This window comes from Melospiza melodia, chromosome 2, assembly GCF_035770615.1.
Source record: "Melospiza melodia melodia isolate bMelMel2 chromosome 2, bMelMel2.pri, whole genome shotgun sequence".
NCBI classification, from domain to species: domain Eukaryota; kingdom Metazoa; phylum Chordata; class Aves; order Passeriformes; family Passerellidae; genus Melospiza; species Melospiza melodia.
Genome location: NC_086195.1, coordinates 21,083,118 through 21,100,070, shown reverse-complemented (window position 1 = coordinate 21,100,070; position 16,953 = coordinate 21,083,118). Strand labels below are relative to the sequence as shown.

At 38.4% G+C, this 16,953-nt stretch overlaps 1 protein-coding gene across 3 annotated transcripts in view; it reads left to right on the top strand.

The window, feature by feature from the left end:
• Positions 1 to 16,953, top strand: part of TBL1X (transducin beta like 1 X-linked) — a 191,593-nt gene that overhangs the window by 102,909 nt on the left and 71,731 nt on the right. For all 3 annotated transcript variants that reach the window (XM_063147903.1, XM_063147890.1, XM_063147898.1), the window contains one exon: positions 499 to 606. The gene's annotated coding sequence lies outside the window, so the exon portion shown is untranslated. The remainder of the gene's footprint in view (positions 1 to 498; positions 607 to 16,953) is intronic.

Sequence of the window (16,953 nt, the reverse complement as noted above, 5' to 3'; positions counted from 1 at the left end):
ACTCCTTTTGCCTACTTATTTCTTGCCCAGAGGTGATGCTCCATCAGTTTCCCACTGGACGCTCTCTGAGGGAGCGCTTCTGTGTGTCCCACTGTTGTGAGGCAGTGCACTGCTGTTCCAGTCCTGTGCTCAGCAGTGGCTCTGGGTGGATTGCTTGCTCTTGTTATACTTGACCAGAGAGGCTGAACATTGTTGAGTCAAGCTCATGGTCTATTTGGATCCTTCCAAGCTCCTGAAAAAGTACCTGGCTTTGCAAAGAGCTCAAATACTGTGTGTCACTGGGGACTGCCCTCACCTTTCTAATTCTTTTGGTGATGGGTGTTGGGTTTTTTCCCCTTACAGTTTAGCTAAAGCTCCTAATCTGGGACCTTAGACCTTGATGAATGCCAAAAGCAAACGGGAGTCAAGTGCTTGTGTTTTGCTGAGATGATGGGCACTGGTTTGATGGGCACTGGTTTGATGGGCACTGGTTTGATGGGTGCCTCTCTCTCGTTGCAGCCCCCTCACGTGTCAGATGTGGTGATCTCCATGGTAACTCAAACCCCCAGACTCTGGACAGCAGCCTGCGAGGAGCAGCATTCAGCAGCTCAAGGGTCTCACGACCAGGTAAGCCAAAAGGAGTCCCCAAATAAGAGCTCACCTCTGGGGTGCCACTCCTGTCCTGTCAGGCTTTTCCTTGGGGAACTCAGCCAGGCAGTCAGGCTCTGTGCACATAGGTGTTGGTGGACTCCTACCAGTGTTGTCACTTAAGGCTGTGACAGTCCTGCTCACTTGAGCAGATGCATTTGACAAAAATCTGCATTTGTTCGGGTTTGGTTTTTAAGATACAGATGGAAGAAGCAAAACAAAGAAGTACTGTACAAGTCTTTAACTCTTAAGGCTTTGGTCCTAAGTAATTGGTGTGGTGGGAAACAACCCCAAAACACATCAACAGTAACTCCTAACTTTCCACTGTGCCTGCTCCACCATCACTGCTGCCCAAGCTGTAACTTGTGGCCTGAGCAATCTTATTCTCCTACAGTGGACCAGAGACAGCTTCTTGTTTGTGTAACATTCATTGGTTTTCTGCAGCATTTTCAAATTGCTGCTGTGCTCTTTCCACATACGTTTCTGTGCTAATGGCGGCATGTGGGGTATTCTGGTTAACATCTTAAGAAGGTACAGAATTCTTCCTCTTTTTTTGTGAAAAATGGAGAAAGAACAAGGTGTTTGTCATTTTGGGAAAACAGTGCAGACACTATATAGCTATATTCACTTCTCCAGAATGGCTCATGCTGTGGACTAGGGTAGTATCTCTGCCTTATACTCTTAGATGTGTGGGAATTTGATTACTACCTTTTGTTGTCAGGCTTCACTGTCATTTGTATTGTTTCTGTCCCATTAAGATTGTGTGCATTTTGTAAGTCTGTGGCTTCTGTGCACTGTTTTCTGGGTATTACCTGCATTATTTCTTGCTTCCTATATAAGTCCATTTGGCTGTGATGCACTGTGCCCATCATACAAAGAAATCCGTATTATTCTGAATAACAATTTGTATCTTTACTGACCAGTTTGACAGTTTCTGTGCCATTATTGGCATCAACAGTATTTACTTCTGAATAATTGATGATACTCTTAAATAGTGTTGAGTAAGTTCTGGATGATTTTGTTGGAGGGATGTAGAGCACTTTTTCAGTTATTATTTCCTGGTAACAGCTACTTTTTCATATGTATATCTTAATCACATCTGATGAGACTGATAATAATTTCTTACTCTGAGTTGTGTGCAGCTGTAAGGTAAATGCCATTCAAAAGTCTGTGTTTCATTTATGGAATAACATCTGCTGACAAGAGTTTGTATCTTTATCAGATGATTAGATAAAAAATTCGCTATTTTATTTAGCAAATTTCTGTAAAATGGTGTTGACTGGTGTCAGTTTTGTTCATATAATTTCCCAGTGAATTTATCCTTTGGAAGTTCAGTGGTTATTTTCCCTGAGATTAGTAATGGCATAGAGCTCTGTAATTACTGAGAACATACTGCTTACCATCCTCAACCATTAGCAGAAAATGCTAGCAGTCTTACTGAATTTCTGTGATGCTCCAAAATGTATTGAAAATCAGCATCATTGAAATGATCCTGTCACAAACATTCTGGAGACTCTTAAGGCACAAACTATTGCAGTGTACTAATTTAAAGTTGACTTTTAACATTTGTTTTGGTTACTAACAGCCTCTTTATCCCTAAAAATGCTTTTCTTCTACTTAGAAGAAAGTATATGTTGCTTGTTTGGGTTTTTTTGTGTAGCATATTTGTATTCCTTTAAAACATGAATCCCAAGTTGGAGGTCTTGTCCTGTTTCAGTTAGCCAGATTTTCCCATTAGAATTAATTTCATTGGGTTTTCAAGTATAATCTGTATTTCAAGCTAATTACACCCTTAACCTAGAATAGGAATATGATTTTTTTTTTGCCACAGATTGCCTTTTTTGGGCTATTTAATCATTACCTTTGGTCCCTGGTGGCAGTGGGGAAGTGAGAGCTGTGCACATTTTTACCCTTGTTCTTTCTCCCAAGTGCAATTTTTTCCCTAGTTTACTAGGCTAATGAACTTCCATGCTTGCTATTAACTAAACTGTTTCAGATACCAAATTGTAATTACACTCTGGGCCTGTACATTTAATATGTATTCTAGCAATTAAATTTGGGAGTGCCTGATGAGTTACTACTGACTGCATGGCATTTCTACTTCTCTCAGATGAATGAGATTCACAGTTCTTTTTGTGTTTCACAAACACAAGCAGATCGTCCAGTTCTCTGATACAGTTTGGTGGTTTGCTTTACCTCAAATTGCAAGAGTACATCCTTCTGGGGTCTGCTAGAAGTTCAAGACCTTGACATCCTGAATTATCAGTAACTTTGAGGAATAATGTGCTAATAATGTAGAGTACCATCTTCTATACCTTTATCTGGCTCTTCGTGGTGATGTCCCCAGCACTTAGAATGATAGCTATTGTTAACTGTTGTTGGTGTGATAGGTGTGACAGTGATAAGAGGTCAACTCTATCAGGAATATCTGGGATATGTTATGTGAATGACAGTATTTGACTGGAAAACCTTTTAAAATGCGAAATAAAGCAAACAGATGAGGTGAAATTACATGTCAAAAAATGAAAGTTTGGGGAAGCTCAGTTTGAGAAAGTAGGAAAAGTAGATGTGTGCACGTGATGCCTAGGAAGAAACAGGTCATCTTTTCCTAGTTTTATGTTTCTTGTATGAATTAGTTACTTTGAATTTAAGAATAAAATAGATAGGATGTAGTGGAAGGTACTTAAAATGTATCAGCATATCAACAGATTTCTGTTGTTCAAAGAGCTTGGAATAAGTGCAGTTTAGGAATATCACAAATGAAATGTGGTAGTGCAAGTTGTGACTGTTGGTAGAAGTGCAGAGGCACAAATTAATTAAAAAAGAAAAGTTCATTGTTTTTTGAAAGCTTCCGGTGTGATTGAAAAGAATGGTCCATTATCCCTAAGTTAGCATTGAGATACTTTATTTTGAGGAAATATGTGTCTTCTTTTTGCATGAGAAGAACACTGCATTTTATACAAAGAAATTAAGAGAAACTGTAAACAAAAAGTTTGCTTGCAAATGCATGATTTGGAAAAGTACCATAATACCCCCATCCATACTGTTCTGTACACAGCTTTTATAATTTTTTTACAGTTACTAATTTTTAATTATTTTTTTCCAATTTATTTAGAGCTTCATAAGTTATATTGCACAGGTATAGGGGACAGAGACTTTCTGTATGTTAACTGAAGTTATTGTTGGCACCCGTTCACACCAAATAATTTTACTGGTCAGTTAGATTTATGGACTAGAAAATCAAGCTGCTTTTAAACAATATCCTTTATAATTCTGAGGTTTAATTAATAAATTCTGTATTGATTTTTTTTTCTAACATCATTCCTCAAGTGCTGCCATCAAATAATATTGCACCTGAGGGTGTACACATGAACTATTCATAGAGTGGTTATTCTTAAAAGTCTAATGGCATCATAACTGTTCACTGAAAAATAGTTAACTGTTGGAATAATATTTTTTAAATAAGCATATTTTAAAAGAACATGAACATTCTTTAAATTTGCAGCTGTTTCATGGCTGAAGTTGAGTTTTATTTGTGTATTCCCTGGTATTTCTCTTGCTACTTGGTGAGTCATGGTTAACTGAACTCTGATTTTATTAATGAAATATTAATTAGTACTTTTTGGGCGGTCAGCTAAGTCAGAAAAAAAGTATATGTAGCTAGAACATGGCCCCGTGTATTTTACATTGTGGTAGAGAGATGAAATTACTATTCCAGTCATGGCTAACTTCTGAAATATTTGCTTTGAGCCTTTTTCTTACAAAGTACAGTTTTAAACTACTGCTGGTGGAATAAAATTATTGTGCTGCCTTTTTGTTTTTTTTAATCTTATGTCTTTAAAACAGCTAAGGTTTCAAGGAAGGTTTTCAATGATAGTAAAGAGGATGCTAGCATTGCAAATAGAGGTGGCAAAATGCCTTATCCTTTGATTTTTAAACTAAGCTGCTGATTATTTAAGACCTAACTGAGACCTTGTAGGACTGAACTGTGATAATGCCATACTCTGCTATTTGATTTGTAGAGCACATCATGCTACCACATTCACTGTGCCAGTCACTTGAAAGTGCTAATAAGAGGTATGCAAAGTGAGAAAAGGCAGACTTTGTTGTAGTCATTAATAAGTATATATTTAGTTCATATAGTATAAATTTAGTATATATTTAGGAATGCCAGCTGCAGTGAAAGGTTCCTGCCTTCATGAGCAACCACTGTGCCACAAGGAGGGGGAATGGAGCTGTGCCTTGCCCAAAACTGCTCCTCTGAGTGCCTTGCCCAAATGTGCTCCTCTGAGTTTGCCCAGCAAAGATTTCACACAGGTCAGCAATGCATTTTCATCCACCCAAAGTCTGCTTAACTTGTCTGGGCAGAGCTGCAGAAGCACACCCAGGCCAGTGAATTCAGCTCAGGCTGAAGCACTCCTGGGAAGCTCAGGGGTTTGTTTCTTTGGACACTGGGCACACACTTGTAGGGGGATACAGTATGGGTAAATGAAGGTGGTATAGAAAGTAATCTTATCCCCTAAAGAGTTGCAGCTGAACCAATTACTAAGGATTAGGAGCAGGCCTGATGTTAACAGGCCACAGCTGTAGCCAGTAAGAAGAGTGTTATAAAAGAGTGGATTGGTTGGCTGAGGGGAACTGGAGTCTGAGGTTACTGAGGACAAGGAAGAGTCTGTGCCTGGAGGAGCTGCCTGTGAGAAACATCAAGGAGGTATGAAACTCTAGCACTATGGAACCCTTGCAATGTAATGACAACACACTCTGAGTGTGCAGACATTGGGCGCACACTGAGTCCGTAGCACGTTCTGGGCACACGATGCCTTCTGCAACCTGCCTCTGATGAGGGACTGTGTGAGTGCAGTAAATCAGCTGCTTCCCAAACACAGTTAGGACAGTTTTCCTCTGAAGACAAATAGGATTTTCTGCTTTTTAAAGGTTTATCCAAATAAATCTTTTATTTTAAACTGAATTATTTTACCGCATTATGATGGAGAAATGGAATTACTACAGGCAGTCCAGTCAGACGTGCTCCTGAATAATTTGAATGTCTCATGCAGCCATCCCACATGGAAAGAGGACAGGTAATATAATTGTTTTTTCAATAAGTTGTTAATTAAGCCTTGGAGATGTACAGGATCTATATTTCCATGTACATTTTTGTATGACCTTGTTCCTATCTGGACTGCTTTGATTTAATGAAAGATGAATATAATTGATGGATAAACATATTGTTATGTGCATGCTAAAAATTTGTGCCAAATACACAGATTAACATCAGTTAATTGCAGAAGAAATTCTATCTTCAAGCAGCTTGTGAACATTTTCACCTGGTATTTTCCTGTCTAGTCATCACACTGAATACTGTAAATAAATAGAATTTTTTTTCTTTTTTTTTCTCAAAAGTTTAATTAATGTAGTGGTGAAAGTTAAGTGTAGTTCTTTGGTGTAAACTGGAGATATTTCTGGTGTAATTAATCAAAATGGATTTGCTAACATGGTCATCACTGATACTGTGTTTTTACTTATTCACTGAGGTTACAGGTTCACATTTGACTTTTTAATCAAGGACCTTGTTCCAAGCTTGATTTTTTTTCAGAAATGTGAATACAGGGATTAGGAAAGTTGTTGTAATGGCATATTTGGAGAGTGAGTGATCACCACAGAAAAAGCTGAGGTGATTTAAGGTACCACAGAGCCCACACCTGAGCTGCAAAAGCAGAGCACTCAAAGTCCATTCCCAGCCAGCTCTTACTGAAATATCTGTAAATGACCAGGAAGTTCCAACTTTAAGGAATGCAGTGAAAGATCAGTCAGTAGCTCTGGTTCAGCTGTCAGGGACGGTGAGCTCAGGTCAGGAGCAGAGGCAAACAGGTGCAGCACACCTGGTTTTACACCAGTACTGCCATTTGTGTGGTAGGTCTCAAAACAGACTCGCCCATAGCCTTTGAATAATCTCTGCTGTGTTCAGACCTTCACATGTGAGATGGCTGGCCAGGGTTCTGTAGTGATGGATCTTCTAATAAATGGTTTTGGAGATTGGGCACCTACTCAGAGAATATTGGGGAACAGGGAAGGCACTCTCCCAAACATCTCTGTTGTAACAGAACAAGGTGGATTTTTGATTTTTGTTATCTCTGAAATGGTTAACATTTGTATTGGTTGTTCTGTGAGCTCCAATGTGATTCAGCAAGCATCCCAAATGTCTGCAACATGAATTGTGTTTATCGTCAACCTAAATCAGTTTAAATAAGATTAGTTCAACTGATGCATGCACAAATTAATTTTCCCTTTTATCTAACCAGCTTGCAGTCCTAATAAACAGAATAATCAATCATAGCTGCCTTCATCTGTAGCATGATTGTATATCTCTGATCAAGGAAATGTAGAATAATTTCTCTCTAGTCCCTACTTATTCCCCCCTGTAATCAAGGTTTCTGGATATAATGATTCAACTTAATCATTTTTACATTTCTTGATAGAAAAAAAAAAATTCTTTTTTTTTCCCTTTAGTTTGTATGTTTAAAGGAAGATTACATTCAACATTGTAAAACTGAATTTAGAAATATATATACTTTTATAAATATATATAAATAATATACACTTTTTTATTACTAAATATCTTATACTTTTAAAAGTATAAGATATTTTTGTTTCTCTGCTGCACAAAAGAATGCCAGTCTGACTCAGAGAACTCTTTGTAAACACAATGGCAATGGTACCTTGCTTTGAACAGTTTGTACTGTGTGCTCATCCTTTTCAGTAATAGCTGGTTTGAGGCCACTGGCATCTTTCTTACTGATTGAAGTGAGTCCAGGACTCTGGCTAGACATTTTCTCTCTTCATTGAATTATAAAGTGCCAAGCAAAACCTGAGGTTAGCTTTGTGTGAGATGCTAGAAAAAGCCAAAACAATTAAAACTTTCCTTTAGGTCACTGTCCTTCAAATAGTGCTTTAACTTTTATGCTGAATATTATCCCTATATATCAAATGTCTTTAATATTTAAATTTTATACATATATAGTATATCACACATTTAGTAGTACTTATGTCTAGATAGGCAATTACAAAAAATATATAGTGTGCAAAACATGACATTTATTTGCAGTCACATTTTACAGCTTCATAGTGCAATTTTGCCATTGGTAACCAATTCTGCCTCTTGAAACTGCAAAATGCATCAAGGAAACCTTTATGTTTTCAGAGGTTTATCTCAAATATGTCCCATTAAGTGCACTTGATAATATTAGGAAAACAGCAGTCTGTATGAAGAAATATTCCTACTGTAGTAGTCATTGGCCATTTCTGGACTGCTAGTTTAGAAATACTGTTCCAAGTCAAGGTATAGCAAGGAGTTGACATAGAGATGAATCTTTTCCTCTATATTAAAATTAGTGCATCATTATAAAAAATAATAATTCTTTTACTGGCAGAAAAGAAGGGTGAAGTACACTTTTTTTGAATAAATATTGTAATGTGGCCTTAAACTACAGTGTGTCATCTTGTTCCTTATGTGATTCCATTCCACAAATAGATATTAAATATCCTTGGTCATTTAAGGCTCAATAATTTGCTTCAAAGTTTGACCTCAAATGTAAATTAATCTCATGTTTAAAAATAAATTACATCAGGTTTTAGAACAATAACCTCATTTTGCACTTCTAGTTTCATGCCTTTTTATTTTTTTGCAAATTCCTTATTTTTTAAGTCAGAAGTTCAGCTGTGTTAATATATGGTGAAGTCTAAACTTAGTATCTGAAATGACATGAGGTCTTTCCAGCCATGTTTTCACAAAACATTGCCTCAAACATTTCCAGATAAATTATTTCATTCCAATATTTTGTTTATTTCCTTCTCTCAAAGAACCCCACGTTTATGTCAAGCTATTAATCATAGCTGGATGACTGTTTTAAACAACTTGAGTTGATAAATTATTGTTTAGTAGTAAACTGGAGAAGCTGCTTTTCCTTGTAATGTATGCATGCATTTGATTTCTCTCTAGAAACTGATAGATCTTTATAAATTATCTGCTTAAGAGCAAGCCCAAATCTTTTGAATTTAAGCTAAGTAGATAATGTTTTGGAAGTCTCTTAATATATGCAGTCTTTGCAAGCTCAAAGAGTGAAAATTCTCCCCATTAAGTATGTGTTTAAAATGATGCAAAGATCATTAAAAGCAGAAAAGTAACAAATACTTAATCAGTTTTTAAAACAGTAACCCTAGGCCAGAGCAGCAAAAGTTAAGGAAGCAAAGCTATTTGTGGTGCCATCAATGTGAAAATTGTGCTCTGAGGAATGAAATCAGTGGATGCGCTTGGGCCAGGGAAGTGAAGTGAAAGAGGAGGAGGGAATGGTCTGACAACCCTGGCTGGGAGGTCTAAACCCAGGGACCCTCTGAATTTCTCTCCTCCACAGATGTTTGATTAGCCAGTGTGGCCAAAATCAAAGAATAAGGGAAAAAAGTCTTGGTATTAAGCCTGCTGTTACTGCCTATTACCAGTTTTATATAAACATAAATTTGTCAGCTGTTCTTCCTATTTTTTTCCTATAAATTAACCATCTTTCTTTATATAATATAAACTTTTTTCATCAAAATTATGTTTTAAGAAGTTGCAAAATCTCCTTACACAGAATTTCCATTTATCTTGTGGATATTATTTCATTCCTTCCCCAAAGCTTTTGTGGTCCCTTGACTCTCAGAGCTCTCCTCTTGCTTTGATCATCTGTCCTGTAATCTCTTGCCTTGCATACAGCAGCTTGGATAAAGACTATGTCAGCTTTGTTGGAGTCCAGCCTCCTGGCACATGTTTTTTCTGGACTCCTAAGTCTGGTTTGGGTTAGGATTTCACAGGAGAGGGAGCATTAAGAACTCATTGGTAGGTAGAGGTCTGCATCATTAAGTTTTGTGTTCCTAATATTTTGACACAAGAATATTGGAGACAAATGAGATTGTGTTTGTATTGATTTAAACCATTGCTGCTATGCAGCTGAAAATTGTATGTTCCTTTGAAAGAGAAGGCAAAATAGGAGTGGCCTTGTTTTTACAGGGATGGAGCAAATAAAATTTCTGGTACTGTGGCAAGTCTGTTGCTCCTGGAGTGGATTTGTTGATGAAATCTTTCAGATGTATGGTTTTTGCTGTGGCTTTGTCCCAGTTGCTCGAGTTAACTACTAAAGTGAGCCCCAGGGCTTGTTCAGATAATTGTAATAAAGCTTTTCAGTGGCTCTGGAGAGACTTTACACAGCAGGTTTTATTCACTGTGGGATTTCTTAGTATTTTGGAAACTTGCATCATTCTCTTTATTGAACTTTTATTTTGTCTTGAGAAGACACCAGAAGCTTAGAATGGGTGATTTTCCTGAAGCCCTTGCAGACCCAGCAGGTCTCAGTCTCCTGTGAAGGTGTCACCTGGGAGGGCAGGTGCAGAGCTGTTTACCACAGTCAGACGTGATCTCTCTGTTCCAAATTAAATCTGCCTGAGATGGTTAGCAGGGAGCTAATCAAATCACCAGCACCACTGGATCTGCTCCCAGTGCCTTATCAAAGCTCATTTAAACTGCTTTAAACTAGATCTGAACTGATAAAACAGATAAATTCATACATCTCTGAGCACGTTTTCCTGCTCTTGTTTTTTGTATTGTCTGAGCCTAAAAACAAGGAATAAAACGGCCTCATACACGGTGCCTTGCCATCTGAACAGTTCTATTGATTTAGCCACTCTTAGTTTGGTTTTGAACAATGCAGAATAGCTTTTCATTTTCATTATGAATGAAAATAATTCCTATTTTCATATTCAGTGAAAATATTAATTATTTTCATTCATATCAACTAATATAGCAGATAAAAGTTAATGTTCTGCCCTTAGAATTGCCTCACTTCCTTATGGGTAATAGACAATATATAAGAAGTTGTTGGGGCATTGCTTTAAAAGCACTGTTACTTTTTCCCCATAGTAATTAAATACTTGAAAACAACAGTCATTTCCTGTGGATGGTGTGTAATCTCTACATAATTAACAGGCTTTTCAGCCCAGTGTTGTAATAAAACCAGTCAATGCTGTGTTCCCCCATCCCCAGTTGTATTACACCAGACCAGTACAGTGAATACTAACTGAACAGACCTGGAAGCAGAAAAGAACTGGGCTGTTAGGAGAATTCTTATGAACCTCTGTCTTCCCCTGCACATTTGAAAAGCTTCCATTTTTAGTTTTGGTTTACTCATCAGTGATATTCAATTGTCAATAATCCATCCTCAGGTTTGAATTGTGCTGTTGGGTCTGTGCCATCTGCAATACCTTTGATGTGGCAGCTACAGAAATTAGGCAATTGAAAGTGGTCACTGGGACTTGATTCCTGATTTTTTTTTTTGCAGGAATTTTTAATGCTTTTTCATTTAATTAGTAAATCACTACTTGAATTAGGCCCTCCAAGCTGAAACAGAGGTATAAGGATGAGGTCAAGACTTAAAGCAAGATGTGGTTGCTTACTGTACATGGTACAGGATAGATAGAAGTGGATTTTTCAGAAGCCTGGCTCTTGGGAAGGGATTGACAAGGTGCCTCTTTTTTCCAAGTGAGATTATTTAACTCTTGGAGCTGGCAGGACAGTTGAAGTATTTCTGAATACATAAAGAATTGGGAGGAGGGGGAGCAATTGCAAGATGGTTTTCTGTATGCTGTGCTCAATGGTGAACTATCTTTGGAGAGATTCAAATTGAATGTTGAGCCTATTGACACAAACTTACTCCCCTCATGTTTCAAGGGTATTTGATTACATTAAAGGCTAAATTATGGCTTTGAATTTGCATACAGATTTTGGAAAAGAGCAGCATAGCTTCCAGCTGAGATATCTTTCATTTATGAGTGTCTCCCCCAAATACTGGTGTTAGTGCACATGGTAACAAGGGAGTGTTTGCTGCATTTTTGACTATTAATCATAGTCCATGCTGATAAAAGACAGTCAGATCTAACTCACCTTCCCTGTGAAACAGACAAATGACTAAGTTTTGGTCAGATACAGCTGTTTGTATCTATGGCAACAGCACTGCAAAAAGGGATATTGAAGCACTGTCCCTGCAAATTAGAGTTAATCTCAGTTTGACACACCTTCTTACTAGCAGTAATATGTAAGAAAAAAAAAAAACAGCAGGTTGACCTTTGGTTTCCTAAAGTCAGTTTTATTCCCACTGGCTATGGCAGTAATACAATGAAGAGCAACATAAAATCCCAGGTCTGTAATACCATTTGTTCAAAGGCTTTGCAGGCCATACAGCAAGAAGTGCCAAACCTGGCCAGTGGGGCCACAGTGCTGTATTAAACCTGCCCAGCCATGGCTGAGCTCCCCACAGTGGAGCTCTGCCACTCCATGAGTGTCCTGCAGCCCCCTGGGGTCACCTGCACTCCGGTGGCAGCTGGGACACTCCGGGCTCCCAGCTTCTGGCTGTCAGGCTCCACAGGGGTTTCAGCCAGGAACAACTTACAGGGCACATGAATACCCTTATGGTGCACTTGGACTTCATGATCCTAAAGGTCTTTTCCATCCTAAATGATTCTTTGATTTCACATCCTGCTTGTAGCTCCAAATCTTCTATTGCCTGCATTACCTGTAAAAATTGAGTATGAATTTTTGTGTATTTTTTATGCTACAGATATTTCCAGATTTTACCATTCACTCTTTCAGTGGTAGTAGTAAAAAGTGACTGCTATCAAAAGTATGATGACAGTGATCATCATATCTTTTCCTTTTTTTCTTTTTTTTTTTATTTTAGTGTCAGTTATCTAATTAATGCTATTTGGGTAGAGCAAATCAGGTAAATATTTAAGCAGATACTGTAAATGTTGCCAAGTTTTGTCAGCTGTGTCTTGGAAGTAGAAAACTGCAAATTTTCAGCCACCCCAGTGTTAAAATAACCTTCATTCTGAATACCCCAAACACTAAGGAGAAATAATGAAGTTTTGGAGGATGACAAAGAAATGAGAAAAGGCAAAAATAATTGTGGGATGTGACATAAGAAAGAGTGAACTTAGAAGGGGGATAAACCCATTTTTTTGTGTAGCCCCCTGCATCCCTCCTCTTTGTCCTTGTAAGCTGTGCCTTCCTTAGAGGTGAAAGCAGTGAGGTTCTCTGGGTTCCCTGGGATCACTGACATGCCCCTGCATCACTTGAGAGCCATAAAGTCTCATCCTTTACTTTAATAGCTCCACTGGGCTTAGTCAAGAGCTTTAATGGAAGTTCTTTGGGAAAGAGGCTTTGGCTTTCCATCTCCTGTCAGAGGGACTTGCCATATCGTGCACCAGTTCAAAAATAACTGCTAATACCTGCAGTGAAAACAAGGAGAGTAAAAAAGGCAAGAATGTGTGTTGCTGCAGTTGTTGGGAAATGCATTATACTTCTGGCACTTCATTCTCCTCGGCTAAGGCAGTGCTTCTGCTCATATTTTGTTGCTTTTCTGGAAGATGAACTGAGGGAATACAGAGATAAGCAATTGTAAAGGGAATTTTTGGTTGTCTAATGCACAAATTAGATTTTCCCTCCCCTGCTTCTTCTGGCTATCTGCCAATTAATAATATGAATTAGCAGGATCTGGAAGGTTGTGTGTGTGACTAAATTCAATCAACCTTGAATTCAAAGTCAAGGCTATTTTTTTTAAATTTAGAAGATGAAGTGTCTTGAAGAGAATTTTGAAAATGAAGATATGTGTAGTTTGATAAAGCTTGTTCTATCATTTTGGGATTTTGTTTCATTTTTTCTGTAGGTCTTGTCCAGCTAATTACCACAAAACACTGGTAAGGTCAATGAATCTTAAGTGAACTATTCTAAAGCAGTTTACAGTGATATCTAAGTAAAAAGATTGAGTTGTATTTCCCAAGGTTGCAGAGTTGGAGTTGAGAATCAAATGTAATCTTTGGGAATCAGTCTTCAGCCTAAACTGTGTAGTCTTTATCATTATTTTGAATTGCAAAACACTCTTCATTAAGACAAGTTTGAAATATTTTCTTTGTTTCAGTGCTCAAAGAACAGTCTATTTACAATTTTGAGTGCTGCAGGTGTTTTTCTTTCTCTTAGCACAAAAATGGCTTAGAGAGTGAACAAGACCAAACATAGGACTTGGTAACAAAGACTATCTCTGGATAAGACTGGTTTTTTCTATAGATACTGGTGGCTTCTTATGAAATTTTGTTATATTCCAGGCTTTTAAGGCAAGGTGAATTGTGTAGGACATGAAAACAAATATGTTTCTGTTCGACACATTTTTAAAAGGTAATTACAATACAGACTTTAACAAGTAATTGCTCTCTGAATTTTCTGTGAATTTCGTTTACAGCCTGACTCACTTGTGTGGTCAAACTGCATTATTTAATGTAAGAGTGATTGTAAAACTCTTGCACATTTTTTTTTCTAAAAAAGGAATTCTCTTTACCTAAGGACAGAAAAATAATTTAGTACATGTTGATCTCTTAATATATCATTCAGGTTTTTTTTTTTAGTTATTAGATACAGCTTACACCTGCATTGCTGCCTGTGCACCAGATTCACCCTTGAGCAGAGACATTTGCAGTGGCTGGAGCAGTGCTGTGGTGGGCAGAGCCTTGGCAGGAGTCCTCAGGGCTGCCCAGCTTACCTAGGGCTGGCTGGAGCTGATAAAATGCACCTGTCCAGACGAAATCAAGGTTGCAAAACAAATCTGCAGTTGAACCACACTTCAGAATCAGGCATCCAGATTTTATGCCTTTGGTTCTGTCCATTGGTGCTGTTTACAGTAAGGTAGCAAGCGCCTCATGTGGTGCTCAGACTTGGCAGCTGAGGAGTGGCACCAGGGGCCCCTGGGGACACCAAACCCCAGCCAGAACAGACTTGTCACAGCTCCTTGTCCTGGCACACCTTCACCCACACACTAATGTCCATCCCTGCCCAGAGCAGGGAGAGCTGAGGAGAAGGAGCAAAGTTCTGCAGTGAGGCTCCCAGAGCGAGCACGTACCTGGGGACTTCATTCTGCCTTCAGCCCTGGTCCCTGTAGCTAAGCCAACCAAAACAAATGGGTCTGTGCTTCCAGTAATAGTTTACAGGCACACTTAGCTATCCAAGAGTGGCATTTTCTCTTTAAGTATGTTATGGGGCATTTATTTTCCTTGGTTGTGAGGTCAGAGATTAATGTGTGACTGTATCAAATACCAGATGTACTTTTAAAACCGTGGAGAGTTTAGAACACAGTCAAGGGCAATGTCAATACTCTGTCAAAGTATAGACCAAGGAGTTTAATACTGGAAGATGTAATTTGGACTTCAGACAGAGCAGTTTTCCCATGAGGCCCTAACAGAGACAGAAAACAGTGTTCTTCAGTAAATTTTGCTACAGCACTGTAATAAAGTTGTTCCAAGTGACAGAAGAAAGGTATGTTGCATCTTTTTTGTGTATGTCCCATGGCTTTTTGTGTCACTTTTTTACTGTATTTGCAGCTCCATAAAATGTTTCTCATCTTCCATTTATAAAAGTATTTAAAACCAGCATGCCATTCATCATCCACATCAAAAACCTCTCTTTAAGTTGTTGTAAGTTTATGTAATGTCCAGAGCAGGAGAAAATGAAAACCAGTCTAGCAAGTTCCTGGAATAGCTGTTGTACAGAAGTTGTATTTGCTGCCTTAGTTACAGGTCCAAGTCCTCAGGCATTTTCTGCCATGTGCCAGTGCCCCTGTTGATGTGTGGTTTGGTTTCAGTTATGGCCTGGAGCTGCACAGTAATGAGCCAAACAGGGCAGTTGGAGTACCAAGGGCACCTCAGGTTCTTTCCCAGTCTGATATTCTTGGGTGGATAAGCTCTTTCCTTCTGTACCATGGGCTTCACCTTCTCTGTGGTCTCCCAAACTACAGTTGTGCTTTGCTGTACTTTACTGCGGAAGGCTACCAGCATCTTTGCAGTGTCAAAATTGTTTTTATTGCATCTTCTAACACCATGTACATCCACTTACATTAATTGCTGTACAGGTGGTAGGTTACCCATTTTGCTAAGCAGCAATCTCTGTGAATAACTGGTTATCCTCAAAAAGGACTGTAATTTGTGGTTTCTGTTGGCTTTCCTAGAGATATTTGATTGTTATGTTTCAGTCAGGTAGTTTTAATAATGCTGAGGTGAAATACTTGAGGGTGGACCTTTCTCTGACTACTTCCAAGACTATGTAAAGGCAACCTCAAGGGAATTTTTGGGAAGACTTTATTCAGATGCTGACTGTCAATAATTTCAGAAGAGGGTGATGATGGCTGAGTGTTTGCTGTCAAAATAGAGCTGGGGTCAAAAGTACTATTCAACTCCTGAATGCAAATGCCTTGTCACATTTCCCTTTGGAAGCAGCAGATAACTAGACCGAACTGAAACTGAAGACCGTGTGTTTTTTATGACACAAATTGAACTCCTGCCAATGACAAATTTCGAGGTACATTGTGAAAATGAAGCGCTGCAGTGCTAGCTGAAGTGCATGCCATAACTATGAATAGATGTACCCATGTGTGGGACACAGCTCCTACCTCTCTGTACTTGGGGAAAACAGTTTCACATGCACCAAGGTCGACAGAGTGGTTGTATCCTGCGAAGCTCGTGTCATGCATGAAAGTACATAAAGACCATCTGGGAACGATAAAAATAGCCTGTCCTGGCTGGATGATTTGTGTGGTGGCCAAGGACTGATACGCTCATTCAGGAAACGGCAAAACAATGTCAAACTTGTTGGGAAATAACCAGGCTTATTTTCATCCTTGGGAATGGCCTGGTATCTCATGGAACCAAATACACAAGGAGACTTTCAGCCACATGGTTTCTGAATGCCCTGAAGGAGTCCCTGTGAACTGAAGTGGTTCACTGCAAGCAGTGGGAAATGTTAGGATTATTCTTAATGTTTTAAGATTTCAGGTTTGGTATATCTGAGGAAGACTTAGAGCAATAAAAGAGTTTAACTCATATCTATTTTTTTTAAGTTCTTACATGAGTTTATATCAATTTATCATACAAAAAAAAGCTGACCACAAGCTGGTGGTCTGCTTGTGGTCAGCTTTTCAGTTATTTCAATTATCTCCAAATGGTTTATATAATGATCTTGTGTGAAGATGGTTTATAAAGCAGGACTGAAATTTTTTAATTGACCTATAGGAATGCAAGACATACATCTTAAATCTGGGTAACATTGGCCAGATTTTTTTGTTAAGCTCAGTCTTGGCAGGATGATTCTAAACTAACAGGCATATCTATAAACAGTGAAACTCAATTTCAGCCTTTCTGTGAAGTAGAAGAAAGAGATATTGGTGATGACTGTTTTTCTGATGAGTATTTAATGTGTCACAG